This window comes from Dromiciops gliroides, chromosome 3, assembly GCF_019393635.1.
Source record: "Dromiciops gliroides isolate mDroGli1 chromosome 3, mDroGli1.pri, whole genome shotgun sequence".
In the NCBI taxonomy this organism is placed as follows: Eukaryota; Metazoa; Chordata; class Mammalia; order Microbiotheria; family Microbiotheriidae; genus Dromiciops; species Dromiciops gliroides.
In genome coordinates, this window is record NC_057863.1 from 646348066 (window position 1) to 646364122 (window position 16057).

General features: G+C 43.0%; 1 protein-coding gene across 2 annotated transcripts in view; it reads left to right on the top strand.

Annotated features, from left to right (window-relative positions):
• LOC122748972 (zinc finger protein OZF-like) overlaps positions 1 to 16057 on the top strand; it is a 101632-nt gene that overhangs the window by 66378 nt on the left and 19197 nt on the right. Inside the window, exon 1 of one of the 2 annotated variants that reach the window (XM_043995082.1) lies at positions 14390 to 14641. The exons of the other annotated variant lie outside the window; for it this stretch is intronic. The gene's annotated coding sequence lies outside the window, so the exon portion shown is untranslated. Of the gene's footprint in view, positions 1 to 14389; positions 14642 to 16057 lie in introns of those variants that run through there. 2 annotated transcript variants of the gene reach the window in all.

Below are 16057 nucleotides of genomic sequence, written 5' to 3' on the forward strand. Positions count from 1 at the left end.
AAGTGGACCTGCATCCTCTCTCCATTCCCTAAAGAGAACTAAATTATAGGTTTCTTCTCTATCCTCATCTCTGATTTCCACGCCCAGGGCTTTCAGTTCCCAGACAAGATGTGCAAAGGGAAGCAACAGGGATGTTGTAGCAAGAAGGCCTGAGGAGCTGGTTGTCCAAGTGAGTGAGGTGAAAGCAAGTTGAGAGACTTGTGATTACAAGTGGCTGGAGTGGTTTGTCGTTTCCTTCTCCAGCTCATTTTATAAATGAGGAAACCAAGGCAGATAGGGTTAAGAGACTTGCCCAGGATCACACAGCAAGTGTCTGAGGCTGGATTTGAACTCATGAAGAGAGTCTTCCTGCTCCAGGCCCAGCACTCTATCACCCCTGTGCACCTATTTCTGATATTCTTGTGTAATAATAAGTAATAAAAATTATTTCCTGCCCCCTTATGTCAATAATATGTTGTAACTTTATGCTTCTCCAGCTATGATTTCATGGAAATTTTACAAATAGTTCTGTGATGATGATAGTGGAGGTGTAACCTCCTATTACAGAAGGGGAAACTAAAGCCCAGAAAATGCCCCTGAGTGAGAGAAGATTGGGACTGGAATACAGAGCTCTTGGATGACACACACACACACACCAGAACCCTCATTGATCTACTCCCTGAGCTCTGGGTAAGGGTTTGGTAAATGGGAGCCATAGTGAGCCACAGTAATGAGTGCGGGGGGGGGGGGGGGGGGGGGGGGGAGGGGAAACTGAGCTGTGAAGGCTGAGAGCCAGGGTCTTTCCCACAATATTACAGAGGCAGATGGATAAGAACAAAGGAGGAGCATGGATTCAGGACATGCCAGATCCCTGTGTGGCTCAGCTCTGGGTGAGGGGGAGAAAAGAACTACAACTCTAAAACTTGTCATTTGCGATTTCAGATTTTACTTTCTTGTGCTGACTTTGCTGCTAGAGATAGGAGGGAGCAGGCCCCTGTTTGCCATGGGGAAAAGCCCAAAGAGGCCACACGCTTACTTTCCCTTATCCACCAGAATCCTATCTACCCTCCTTCCCCGCGTCTTAAACCCAGGCCTAGAGATGGGATAGCCAGTGAGCTAGTGTAGAGAGAGTGCTGTCCATGGTAGTACTAAAGGAAAGAGACTCCTGCTGCCTCAGAGCTGCTTGAAAGCACTTAGAAAACTCATATGTCTGAGGAAATAATGGCTGATAATAACAACTAACATTTATTTAGTGCTTTGATGTTTGCAAAATGCAAACCTTAATTGTGTCCTCTCCCAAACCCTTCATTTTATTGATAAGGAAACAAGCCAGGGGAGGTTAAGTGACTTGCCCAAAGTCACAGTGAATAATGCAGCTTTGTCCCCAGAATTCTGATCTAGCTTGCTCTCTGTTGCACCACAGCAACTCTTTCCAGGGAAACTGAGGCCTAGTTTGCCGAAGGGAATTAACCAAGGCCACAGAATTAATAACTGCGGCCACGCAGGTCCTGCCACCGGGCGCCGGGTCCTAACTGCCACCGCCGCCGCCGCCGGACCGACGAAGTTACGTTGAGAGCTTCCGGCTGCGGCATCTGTGTGCGCCGGGAGGCTGTCCCCCGCCCCGTACCCCCCCCTCCCGCCACCGCGAGTGGACTGGCCGCGTGGTTGCGGGCGGCCCCGGTGGCACGCGGCGCAGTGGATAGAGCACCGGCCCTGGATTCAGGAGGACCCGAGTTCAAATCTGGCCTCAGACACTTTACACACTTACTAGCTGTGTGACCCTAGGCAAGGCACTTAACCCCAATTTGCCTCACCAAAAAGAAAGAGAATGAGAAGAATAAAGTTCATTTCGGGGCAGCTAGGTGGCAGAGTGGATAGAGTACTGCCCTGGATTCAAGAGGACCTGAGTTCATATCCTGCCTCAGACACTTAACACTTACTAGCTGTTTGACCTGGGCAAGTCACTTAACCCCAACCACCTCACCAAAAAAAAAGTCATTACATTAAGTAAAGTAGTTTCTATACTTAACTCCAGGCAGTAGCAGAGTTCCCTTTGTTGTCTTACACCAGATAAACCCCTATCCTCAGTGCCCATCTTTGGGTATTCTTAGCATTTCTTGCTTTCTTTAAATAGCAAAAAGCATATAGCACTCTTTAAATAAAGCATTCTTTCTATAACTGTGAGTTATAGCTCCTCTGCCCCAATCAAAGATCTTATTTCTCCTATACTGATTGTTTTCATGAATTTTCAGATTGATAGAATGCATCTCCCTGTGGAGATAGGAAGAAAGTTTGTGTTCTATTTGTGAGGTAGATGGATCTGTGGAGAATGTGAGAGGGTGATGGGAGATTTCTTCCTCACTAGAACTGTTATGTATGATATGTTCTAAAGAAAATTCTGCAAAGAGTTTGTGAGAAGCTCATGTGAATACAACAAATTCTAGGCAGAAATAATTTTATGTGATCAATTTAAAAGAGAATGAGAAGAGGGGCAGCTAGGTGACGCAGTGGATAGGCAGCACTGGCCCTGGAGTCAGGAGTACCTGAGTTCAAATCCAGCTCAGAACTTAACACTTACTAGCTGTGTGACCCTGGGCAAGTCACTTAACCCCAACTTGCCTCCACTTAAAAAAAAAAAGAAAGAGAATGAGAAGAATAATGTGTCCTCCTCAGTAGGCAGGATACATTATTCAAGTCCTGGGGGCTTCTCCCCCACCCCCACTTCCACATTCCTTCCTTTTCCTGCACAGTTGAACAGTTTTTTTTGGGGTTTTTTTTGTGAGGCAATGGGGGTTAAGTGACTTGCCCAGGGTCACACAGCTAGTAAGTGCCAAGTGTCTGAGGCCGGATTTGAACTCAGGTCCTCCGGCATCCAGGGCCAGGCTTTATCCACTGCTCTACTTAGCTGCCCCCCCCCCCCCCCCCCGCCCAGTTAACAGTTAACCAGCAGAGATATTCCTCTCAGATAAGAACAGCCTACATTATTCAAGCCCTAGAGGCTTATCCCCCTTTCCCAAATTTCCTTTCCTTTCCCTGCGAGTTAGTAGAAATATTCTGAAGTTAGGAGAACAAAGAATCCTAAAATCTCAGGGTCCAGATGCCACAGCGGTTAAGGGCAGCAGGTGGGCCAAATCTGAGGGGGCTCTACATGTTTAAAAGTATCTCAAAGCAGGGCAGCTGGGTAGCAGAGTGGATAGAGGACCGGCCCCGGATTCAGGATGGAACTGAGTTCAAATCTGGTCTCAGACACTGACACTTACTAGCTGTGTGACCCCTGGGCAAGTCACTTAACCCCCATTGCCCCACAAAAAATAGAGGGGTTAAAGAAGACAACCTTAAGCTGATAATAAAAATGACAATCATCATATTTCAAGAAAACATTTTGCAGAAATGTAGAAGTAAGCAGCAAGGTATTAACATGACTATTGGGGATTCTAGATATCAGAATCAAAATATTCTAATTCACTCAGAGAATAATGTCAGTTCAGAGGTTACATAGGATTTCTATGCTATTACATCTACATTTTAAAATTAATGGTTAATGGGTTTTATTTTCATAGAGATTTCAGCTTTTAAGATTTTGTTTATACTTAGTTTTTTAAAAAGGGGAATATTGTAAAAGCTTTTTATAGTCATGTGATCAAGTTTATATTTTGTAATACTCTTATTAATGTTAAATTCATATTCATTTAGATTCCCCAGTTTGAATTCATTGTCTTTTATTCTTCCATGCATGGAGCTTGCAAAAAAACCCAAAACCAAATAAAGTCTTCAGGACAAACTTCCCCCAATTCATAGTCACACTAAAAAGTGAATGGGCTCCCTGGAAAGGTGGCCGGAATCCCTTCAAAAGTTTTCATTTAGAGGCTATATGGTCCCTTCTGATGTTATCATTTCTTTTTTTTTTTTTTTTGCGGGGCAATGGGGGTTAAGTGACTTGCCCAGGGTCAAACAGCTGGTAAGTGTCAAGTGTCTGAGGCTGGATTTGAACTCAGGTACTCCTGAATCCAGGGCCGGTGCTTTATCCACTGCACCACCTAGCCGCCCCCCTGAGGTTATTCATTTTTTATAGCATAATATGTCACTACATTTGTATATCATAATTGTTCAACCATTTCCCAATTGATGGACATCACCTCAACCTACCCCAAAGTGGCAAGGATTTCTTCTTTGACAAATCTCATGACCTTCTCCTCAGTCCTCATCTTGACTTCACTGTAGTATTCATGGTGGTGCATTTCACTTGGAGCCCAGATACAGTCTCCTCTTTGGGTTTTGGGACCTTATTCTCACTGGTTTTTCTCCGACCTAGCTTGCTACTCTTCAGGAAGTAGCAGCTAGCGCCATATCCAGAACAAAGAACTGTGGAATCTGGATGCAGATTGAACCATACTGTTTTTTTTCTTTTTTCATTTTTTTTTGAGGTTTGTTCCCTTTTGTTCTGATTCTTCTTCACAACATGGTGATACAGAAATATGTTAATGTGATTGTACCTATATAACCTGTATCAGATTGCTTGCCATCTTGGGGAGTGGGGAGGGAGAAAAGTTTGGAACTAGAAATCTATAAAAACAAAATGTGAAAACTATCTCTACATGTAACTGAAAAATAATAAAATCCTTTTATGATTAAATAAAAGAGTAACAGCTGCTGAATCCATGGATAGAGTGCGGGCCTGTGGTCAGGAAGAATGAGTAAAAATCTATCCTCAGATGGTAGAGCTGTGTGACCAGGGCAAAACACCCAACCTCTGTCTCAGTTTCCCTAAGAAAAGCTCCCATGGGTCAATGTAATGAATGCACTTATTAGCACAGTACCTGGCACATGTTGTGGTTGTTCAGCCCTTTTTCAATCATGTCCAACTCTCTATGACCCCGCTGGGGGTTATTCTTGGCAAAGATACTGGAGTGATTTGCTGTTTCCTTCTCCAGCTCATGTTCCAAATGAGCAAAGTGAGGCAGACAGGGGCAAGTGACTTGCTCAGGGTCACACAAGCTTAGGTGCTTCATAATGCTTGTTCAATCCCCTTCCTTCCCTTCAGTCTATTTTACTTCATCTTTTATCCATGTAATAAACACAATGTGAGTGTCCCTCAAGGTTCTTCTTGAGTCCTCCCTCTCTTTCCCCCTTACTCCCTTGCTTAGATGCTCTAAGATGTAATCTGCCACTAAAAAAAAAATCTGTAGTTACTTTCCTGCTCTGTCATCAACCATACAAGTCACAGGGATATCTATCAGCAAGAAGCAGTGCCATGAGATGGCTCCCACCCCTACTCCCAGAAAGAATGCTTGGGATAAGTATCCTGTACTCTGCTTCCACTGGGGTCCTACCTCTATATTTTCTCACTTATTGGCACCTGAAGATTCAGAAACTGCTTGTGCCAGGTAGCAACAATAACTGGAGTCTACAGAAGAAATCAAGTTATATAGGGGTCTCATGGGAAATGGGACAAAGAAGAATGACCAGCTTGCCCCCAGAGCCCTAGGCAGAAACCTTCGTTACACAGAAAGGGCCAAATTAGTGTCACTGTTGTTGACTTACCCTGTGGCTCTGGGCAAGAAGCTGGAACTCTGAGCCTCTCTCTATTCATATCTGTAAAGGAGGATGACTTTCCCCAAGGCCCCGGTCCATGGGGTTGTACCATGATCAAATGAAGAAAACCACTTGGCAAAGCTTCAAAAGCCCCATGAACATGACAGATGTTGTTCTTTTTTCTTATGATTAACTAAGACCAATGAACCCAAACTGCTAAGAAATTTTAGAGTTCTTTTCTAGAAATATGCACAGACCCAAATACACATACCTCTTACACACGTATAAAATATATGTTATACATTGGGTTGTTTAAATTAATTACCATAGAAAACAGTTTGGGATAAGCATATATGAATTTATTAATATTATACCAGTAAAGGATTAGCCAGGTGTCTCCCTAACTTCTCATGGTCTCAGGCCATGTGGTAGAGGAAGCAGGGAGAGTTTCAGCATTGCAGTTAGCACAAGCAGGAGAAAAGTCCCCAAAGACCCAAGTGGGCTCCCAGAGAGACACCATGTGGTTTCAAGGAGACCCAAGAAAGACAGTGAGAGAGACAGAAACCATATGATCCCAGAAAGCCAAGAGATACCCCAAATACACACCTTGTGTAGTCTCCTCTAAGGGATTTTTTAAAATCTTTTTTTTGGTGAGGCAATTGCCCAGGGTCACACAGTAAGTGTTAAGTGTCTTAGGCCGGATTTGAACTCAGGTCCTCCCAACTCCAGGGCCAGTGCTCCATCCACTGTGCCACCTAGCTGCACCTATCCTCCTTTGACAGACATGAGTCAGTATACATTGATCAAAGTTAATTGGGTCATTATCCATCAAACAAATCTAATTGGTTAGCATCATTCAACTCTATTGGTTGACTTGACTTCAGGGTAGTCTATATTAAGATGAACTCTAGAAATGACATCCTGGAAAAGAATGCAAAAACACCTCACTCAAGCAAGTTTCTCAAGGCAAAAGTCCATTATCTAAGGCGTCTCTTAATCCAGCAGTCCTTCACCCATCTAGAAAAAGAATCTCTCTATATTCCTTTTGTTCACTTGGGTTTGTCCCAGATGAGATCTGATGTCATTTCTCTAGGAGAACTAAACTTTCTGGAGGGGGGCAGATGTGGCCCTGTGGCTCTTCCATGATCATCCAAGACTGGTGGAAGCCTACTACTATACTACTAGCTTGGATCAAGGAGGAGTGACCCATCTCTACCTGACACTGGTTTAAAAAAACCCTGGAGAGGGTCTCTGGGTCTCTCTTTTTTTTTTTTTTGCATGCTCTGCCCCTTCCATGCTGCCCTCTGGGTCTTGCTCTCTATCCAAGGTATGTAGGGATTCTAAACATGTGCACTACTTTCTTTAACATTTAGTATATGCTTTAATAAATGCTTAATGCCGCCAAAGTGGTGCAGTAGCCTCTACTTTCTAAGTAACAAATATATTATAAGCTCCATCTAAATTCCCTAACACTTGGAACAAATTATAGGGACACACCATAAGTTTTTCATTTTGCTACAGTATGTTATGTGTGTCTGCCATGCCAGCAACATGCCTAAGATGGCACAGTAGATAGAGAGCCATGCCTGAAGCCAGGAAAGACTCTTCTTCCTGAGTTCAAACCTGGCTTCAGACACTTCCTAGCTGTGTAACCCCGAGCAAGTCACTTTACTCTGTTTGCCTCAGTTCCTTATCTGTCAATTGAGCTGGAGAAGGAGAAGGCAAACCATTCAGTAACTTTTCCAAGAATACCCCAAATAGGGTGACAAAGAGTTGGACAAAATGGTGTTAACTGGTAATTAAAGGAAACAATATAGGAGAAATAAGGTCTTTCATCGGGGAAGAGGAAACTATAGCTAGTGTATCGCAAAGCTCAGAAGCTAGAAATACCCAACGATGGGAACAGAGGATGGGTTTTTATGAGGTAACAGAACAAAAAGGGAACCAAAAACATTGCTCCAGAGTTGACCTGTGGGTGACTTGGATTTCTAAGTGTCTTGCATTTGTTGGCTAGAACATAGTCTTCCTCTTTCTATTTGCCTGTGCTTCCCCTTGTTGCCATGGCAAGCTTAGCAAGTTGATCCACATGGGCATTATTCTCACATTACTGGAATGGAGCATGGTGGTCCTGGAGCTAGCTCACTCCCGATCTGGTACCCACTTGTCTCTTTAGATGTGTCTGTTGTTTGATTTAGTCTTCCAAGGAGAAGTTTTCTTTGATTTACCCCCAGAAAGTTTTCTGAGGTACCATGTGCCCATGGACATCACTCAAAGCATGATTGCTACCCCCCTTCCTGCTGCCCCCGCTCCATTGTTGCCCTAAATTTGTAAACAATTGGAATGACGCCACCTGCTGAAGACTTACTGTAGAAAAGTTCCACCATGAAGTGAAGGTCTTTGAGGGCACAAGACCAGGAGTCTTTTCTTTTGGCGACAGGAAGGATGTTGGCTAGTGGGAGGAAGAAGGCAGAGACGAGGCTCTGTCTTGCTCTCATTCCTTTGGACTCTGGTGGAGAGCTGAGCTAGAAATGTGCTCTCCCTTTAATAGATATGTTAAGGGCTAAAATCTCTAGCTAGTCTGTCTAAAATATCTAATGAGTGGTCGCCAATAAATTATAAGCTTTAGCAAGAGTTAGACTTTAAGCATTTATTAAGGAGAATAAGAATTTAGTAAAGAGAGAGAAAGGCCTAGATTCCTATCTATTAAAGGGAGAGCACATTTCTAGCTCCGCTCTCACCCGAGTCCAGAGGAAAGAGACCCAGACTGAGCGCCAGTCTCTTCCTTCCTCCTCCCCATAGTCCGCGTCACTTCCTGAATCCTGAAGAAAAGACTCCTGGTCTTGCCCTCAAAGAACCTTCCCTTCATGGGCAGAGACTCTTCTACAGTAAGTATCCAGCAGATGGCATTATCCAATCGTTACAGTCCCCCCTGTGTTCCTCAAGAAACAAAATGTTTCCTGACGGAACAGTAAAAAGAATATAATAACTATTGCTAACTAATAATATGTGAACAACAATATAGAAAAGGAAGAGAGGAAAGTTTTGTTCAGAGGGCGATTTTTTTTTTTTTTGTCCTCATGAACCGACGCTTTTGACATTAGTCTTGCAAAGGGAGGGCCTCTGCAGAGAATACATGTTACAGATGGTGTATATTATAACAGAAAGAGAAAAAAAAACAACAAAAACAACAAATCAAAACTGTTCATTTAAAGTCTCTGAAAGTCTTTTTCTCAGATGTCCTCTAAGGTGTAGTCCTGGAATGGAAGTTCTTTTCAGGGGTTGATGTGTGGATGCTGGTAATCAGCCAGGAAAATTTCCTACAAAATTGAGCTTAACACAACTTTAAAATAGCTTTGTCAATAATCAAATCAAACAATGAAAGTTCTCAAAAACATGTCTAAGGGAATTCAGAATCTTAGTTGTTACACATGAAACATATAATAAATACAAAAATTGAAAACATTCTTTAAAATTATAATCTTACTATAGTCCCCCCTCATGGAGGGTAATTGAGAAGACAATTGCTGCAATATTAATTAATAAAAAATAATTTTTTATCTTTGTTTTATCACTTTTTTGCATTCATCTGCCTAATTATCCTCATGCCATTATGAGAAATTTTAAAACTCTAATATAATTGGTAACAGGTGTCAAGGCCAAATTCAACACTGTATTTATCATGACATCTGAGATAATTATGGGGGTTACCATAAAAGAACAGAGAAATGATGGGATATGAGCATTCCCACACTGAGCAATATGTACTGCCCATACAGTATGCAGGCTTAAAATAGGTGGATGGAATATATGTCCATGCCACCGAACATATTGGAAGAAACTGAGTCAGACTTAATCAGATGCCATGGGATTGAGATGTCCATGGCATCAGGCATATAGGAGGGAGCATAGAAGCCAGGTGTAGAAGTGAGATGGGTGGGATGAATACTTCCAGCCATCTGTTACAATATCGTGGGGAAAAAGAGAATAAAATATTAAACCAAGAGAATCCAACCTCAACATTGTCAAAAGCCGTTCCCTCGGCCATACCTTGACTTCATGCATGTCTCCCCTCATGTGACAGTTCAGTGTCTGCTCTTGCATGTATTCCTCTTGTGATTGGATGGCATCTTGGCCAACTGGCATCTGATAACTCAGAATAAAGGCAATTAATGTCTTAAATGATAAGTTCCCATAATTCCAAGTCTCATATGGATTTAAAATTGAGGATAATAAATGATTGCAAAAAATGTGAATACATCTTGACTCAGAACACAATATATAATTACGCAACAATTTCAATAATACCCATTTTTTTTACTTAGTATACAATTACTTTTGTGAAAATCTGAACATATTTAAATACAAGTTAAAGCACAACAGAATCTCAAAGAAAACTTTTTTTTTTGAAAAAAGAAAAACTTTTACAAATGTTCCCCTCTTTTTTTTTTTTGAATATGCTTATCAAAAATAATACTTTCTTTACACTTGCCATGGCAACCAATTTGCCAGGGAAATGCTTCAAAGAGTTTGATCAAATAATCAGTTGAGAAAAAATAACAAAAACAAACAACTCAGAATATGGGAGCACAATACTCCTAGAATTAACATTGTATAATAAAAACAAAACCATCTTGCAATGTTCAAAATAGATAGATAAATGAATAGAAGAAAATACACATGGAACAATAAAAGACAATGAAATTCAAACTAAGGAAATATAAATGAATATGAACTTAATAAGAGTATTATAAATATAAACTTGATCACATGACTATAAAAAACTTTTACAAATATTCTCCTTGTTTTTAAAAACTAAGTATAAAACACAACCTCAAAAGCATGAAAATCTCTATGAAAATAAACCCATACCATTAATTTCAAACTGTATATGTAATAGCATAGAAATCCTATGTAACCTCTGAACTGATACTGTTTAATAATCTGAGTGAATTCAGAACACTCTTGATTCCGATATCTAAAATCCCCAATACTCATATCAATACCTGCTGCTTACTTCTACATTTCTGTAAAATATATACCCTTCCATGGCAAAAGCAGAGTCTTGAACTATGTTGATGATTGTCATTCTTATTCAGCTTAAGTTTTTCTTCTTTAACCCCTCTATATTGTCTGTCAGTCTTTTCACCATACAAATGCTTTATAAGATTACTAATTAAAGACAAAAGCAGGTTAGCAAAATTATGAACAAATCGAGCATATTCTGAATTTAAAGGGTTTTCTAAGGTTGTCTCAGAAGCACAGCCAGGCCGGGGAAGGGCTGAGCCTGAAGCTGCAAATGCAGTAGAAAAGTTGAGCATGCGCATCAGATCTCTGGACTTCCCAGGCAGGGAAGCAATGGGCTTGGCCCGGTGAGGAGTAGAGGGTGGGTCTGGAGAGGAGGGGAGGGACCAGAGCAATTTGAATCAGACTTGATTTTGAACTCAGGCCTGGATTCCTCTTCCCCCACTTTGCCTCCAGGTGCTAGGGGATTAAAAGCTTCTAGAGGGTGGGTCATTGCCCTCCAGGCATGCAAAATTAAAGCAACAATTACTGTTAGAACTGGGAAAGCTGCGGGAATCTCCTTTCAGGCTTCTCAGAAAAGCATGGTTGGGAGAGGGAGAGATATTTCCTTGTGTGAGTAAGTTGCTGGCTCTTTTAACAAAAAGAAAAAGAAAAATAGAAAATCCACAAAAACAAAGCATTAACATGATCTTATCTCCCATTTGTCTGGTTAAACAGACTAAAATCAAAAATAGGATAATTAGGGAGTTTTAAAGGTCCATTCGAAAAAATTTAAAGGAAAACACAGCCAGTACACCAGTACTTAGCAGTTAAAGGGAGAGGGAGGGGAAATTTCTTACCCAACCAAAGATCAGAAGACAGGTTTAGCTTTCCTCTTCGTGGTCGCCATCTGTTAAGGGCTAAAATTTAGCTAGTCTGTCTAAAATATCTAATGAGGTGTCGCCAATAAATTATAAGCTTTAGCAAGAGTTAGAATTTAAGCATTTATTAAGGAGAATAAGAATTTAGTAAAGAGAGAGAAAGGCCTAGATTCCTATCTATTAAAGGGAGAGCACATTTCTAGCTCCGTCTCCCACCCGAGTCCAGAGGAAAGAGCCCCAGACTGAGCGCCAGTCTCTTCCTTCCTCCTCCCACTAGTCCGCGTCACTTCCTGAATCCTGAAGAAAGACTCCTGGTCTTGCCCTCAAAGACCTTCCCTTCATGGGCAGAACTCTTCTACAGTAAGTATCCAGCAGATGGCATTATTCCAATCGTTACAGATAGATGAATTGTAGGCCTTTCTCTCTCTCTTTACCAAATTCTTATTCCTCCTTAATAAATGCTTAAAAGTCTAACTCTTGCTAAAGCTTTATAATTTATTGGCGACCAATCATTCAGATTTTTAGACAAAATAGCTAGAATTTTAGCCTTAACAAATAAATATCCATTCACTTAGAGCTGTAAGCAGGAGGGTGAGGGTCAACAGTGTGGGCTAATAATGAACATGCCCAGACCAAATTGAGCAATTATTTACTGCTTAAGGTTGCCATTCACAAATTTTTAGTTTAAATCTCCCTGGACTATTGTCTCAATCCTTCTAAAGAGTTTGTGAACCTCTAAAAGGGAATGATGTAGGAGGCAAAAAAGGAGTTAACAGAAAAACCTAAGATCCAGGTCTAATTCAGATATTAGCTCTAAAAGGGATTCAGACCCCAGGTAATGGATAACTTACAAGTCAAGATGCTAAGTTCTCTTGAACTGTTCACAACTGCTTGCCTTCATCCAGTTTTTCATGGAACTCTTAGATTTATCTGGATTAGGGTCTCTGTTGTCCCTTGTCTGTTTGCTAATTATTTGTGGTCTTGTGTTGTGGTTCTTGCATTTGTAACTCTAGTTCCTAGCTCTCCCTCAATTTATAAACCCCCTGTGCTCCCCTACTTCACCACCCACTCAGCAGGAAGCAGTAAGATAAGAGATGATCTTTGTCCCTTTTTTCCTGGAGCATATGAAAAGGGGGAATGATGTAGGAGGCAAAAAGGGGTTAACAGAAAAACCTAAGATCCAAGCTCTAATTCAGCTATGAGCCCTAAAGGGATCAGACTCCAGTTGATGCATACCGTCTTCATTATATAAGTCAGGACCCAGTTTTCTCCCAGATCCACATTAATCAGTACCCATAACAAAAACATAAAGGGGCAGGTTATATAACAATGATACACTGACAGGCTATAGAAAATGAAACTAGAAATAAATGAAAAATGAAGATGTTTTGAAACTAAGCGTGGGGATCAGAAAGTGACATGTGCAGAAAAGGCCAAATTTGTGCCCAGATTCACCTTATGACTTGTAAGCCCCCAAAACACATCTCTATGGAAAAAGGTACCCACCTCTGGGATTGCTTAGGAAGCAGGAACTCCAAATTAACATAAGCCTTCCCCTGTACCTCCCTAAGGTGGAGATAATTATAATGAGGACAGGCCCTCCCTCCCCTGTGCCTCCCAGAGGTGGAGATTATTAAAATGAGACTGATAATCGATTTACCCATACTATAAATATCTTTTCTTTTACTATTTGAGAGATACCTTTCCATTTTTCTGGTTCTCTCTGTGCTCACTCACCGTATTGCAATAAACTTGGGAAACTGAATCACTGAGTCTTGTAATTCCTTTTGGGATGTCTCACAATCAATTGACCCTTAATTCCATCCCACATCAGGAAGACCTGCAAGAGGACTAATAGTGAAACATGTGGGAAACATTTTTTTTTTTTTGGCCAGTGTTTCTGATAAAGGCCCTCCTATCTAAAATATAGAGAACTGAGTCAAATGTATGAGCATACAAGTCATTCCCCAGTTGTGAAATGGTCAAAGGATATGAAGAGTCAGTTTTTCAGAAAGAAAAATTAAAGCTATCTACAGCCATATGGAAAAAAAAGTTCTCAATCACTACTGATTAGAGAAGTGCAAATTAAAACTACTCTGATGGGGCCACTGTCTCTAAGCTCCAGTCAGGTAGTAGCCAGAACCTAAGTGACTTTCCTGCTATAGGATTTTATCTCTCCTTACTTCTTAGGTGTGTGTCTGTCCTCATATCTAGCTGGTCAATCTAATCTTAATAGTCCCTTGATTCCTCTATATATGTCCCAATTATCTGGTCATTTTTGGTTTCTCTCCTCATAGGAGAAACTTCTTCTGGTTTATCTGAAGTCCCATGTCAGGTGGATCAGGTAATCACCAAAGGTGGAAAGCAGCCCCCCAAAGTATTGGGCAACCCTCACACCTACCTGTAGGAGAGACAAATTCTGACCCAGTTACCTTTCTTATTCTTAGAGTTCCTTTAAATATTACCTAAAGGGGCAGCTAGATGGCACAGTGGATAAATCATCAGCCCCTGAATGCAGGAGGACCTGAGTTACTAGCCGTGTGACCCTGAGCAAGTCACTTAACCCTCATTGCCCTGCCCAAAAAAAACCCCCAAAACAAACAAAAATAAATATTACCTCAAAGCTAAATTTTAAGTTTATTTGGCATATATTTTGGGCTACTAGTAGAGGATCAAACATCGCAACAACAATGGAAGAACACATCTGACTGGGAGAAACTCAGTCCAATCCAATCCTGATTTGTAATTAACACACAGTGTGTAGCCTCCCAGTTTTCCCAGTATCCATTAGCTGGCAGCTCCTCGAAGTACAGGGTCCATTACTTTCGGTCAGTCTGGTGCCGCAGTTTTAGCATGGCAGTCTTTCTGCTCAGAAGGAAAAGGGGGAGAGTCTTGGAGGGAGTTGGAGGCCTGGGAGGAGTTCAGGGTGGAAGGAGGGATCATTGCTGCGGAGAAGACATTCCACGTGACTGAGGGCAGGGCTTTAGGGAGGAAGAGGCAGTCTGAGTGCTTGAGAGCTGGGCGGCAGTGATTGGAGGAAAGAGCTGAACCATCCTGGGGGGCCACAGGAGCCTGGTGCTCTTGGCCACAGGAAGACCCCGAGTGCGCTGTGGGGTGGAAGCAGAAGCAGGAAGTCTTTTCCTTGGGAATGCTCTGCCTTCCCTGGAGTCCAGATCTATTTCCTTTCTTTTCCTTGCTGCTGAGATCTCTCTGCTTCCGGAAGCCAGCTTTGTGCGTGCAGGTCGCAGGTAGGTCTGGAATCACTTCCCAAACTTCCTGGCTCACTCTATCATTTCCCAGACTTCAGACTTTGCCTATAGGGATCCCGGAGTCCTGATCTCAGCCTCCCTATGAGAGGACCCAGGGGCTTGGGTTCCCTGTCCCCACCTCCTGGTGAGAGATGGAGTTGTCCAGCCTTCCGGGATCCCGGAGTCCGCCCTTGCCGTCCCTAGTGCTCCACCTTGGACAGTTACCAAAGCTTTTCCCTGCCCCCTTATCTGAACCCGTGGCCCTCCGGCCAGTTCCCTATCAAACCCCAGGCGTGGGGCTCTCTGCTGGCTCCAGTCTCCCTTGAGGGATTCCAAGCCTAAGCTTGAGCAGAGGGTCTCAGGAGCCCTCCCTAGCTCTAGTTCGACCTCAGGACACAGTCTTCCTGCTTTCCCAGGCTCAGCTCGAGCGCTTCTGCCCCAGTGCTGCCCTATCTGCCCTGATCGCTGTAGCTCTGCTCCCCTTCCTTCCCCAGGGCAGCTGCTCCTGCCTCCCTGCCCCCACTTCTTTCAGAGCCCTCAGGACTGAATTCCAGACTGGATTTGGTCTATAGGCTCTGGCTTGCCCTGGTCATTGCTGGGCTGCTCCATCCCAGAGCCCTCCCCATCCTTAACCCTCCTTTGCTTCTCTCCCTCCTAGATCAGTCAGTCTGAGTTCTGTATGTTGGGGGGGAAGGGCATGCTGGGAGGGCAGAGAACTCTGCCTCAGGAGCCATGGAGGCTCTGAGTGCTCTCATCCTTCCTGGGATCCCAAGCCCCTTCTGTCTTTGGGCCTCTAGGAGAATGTGGAGAGGAGGAGGCAGAAGAGGAGGAGTAAGGGAGGGAGGGGAGTAGGCTTCTGTGCAGACCCTCTTCCCTTCCAAGCCTCCCCCTCTCTGCTGCCTCCCTCCCTCTGTAGGTTGAAGTCTCTCCCCTGAGTGAGGCCAGAGCCTTTATGACTCCTGTGGGAACTCACCCTCTCTAAATCCCTGTAGGCCAGCTTCCTCCCTAGGGAAAGGAGGGAGACATCTCCCCCTCTGGGATCCTTCTCCCTCCCCAACTCAGTCTGCAGGGGACCAAGGGTTGTCCCAAGCAGATATTGGGTCAAGTCCAGACACCAAAGTGGGAGGGAGATTAGAGAAGTTTTATTATGAGGGTCAACAAATAGCTGTTCCCCAGAATATGGGCACAAAGGAGGTCAGCATGGGAGTAAGATTACAGGGTGGAGGAGATGGGCTTTTCTGTGCTGAGCTAAAGAAGAGAGGGATGTTCCAGGTGGCTCCAGGCTGTCCCATGTTTATCAGAAAAGTATAGAATTAAAACCTTCCCAGTTAGGTGTGTGTGACATTTGTCAGTAACAGCTTTGGCTGTTGCTCCATTTGTGGGGCCATAAAGGTTGGGGGAAGCAGGAGCCTAAGG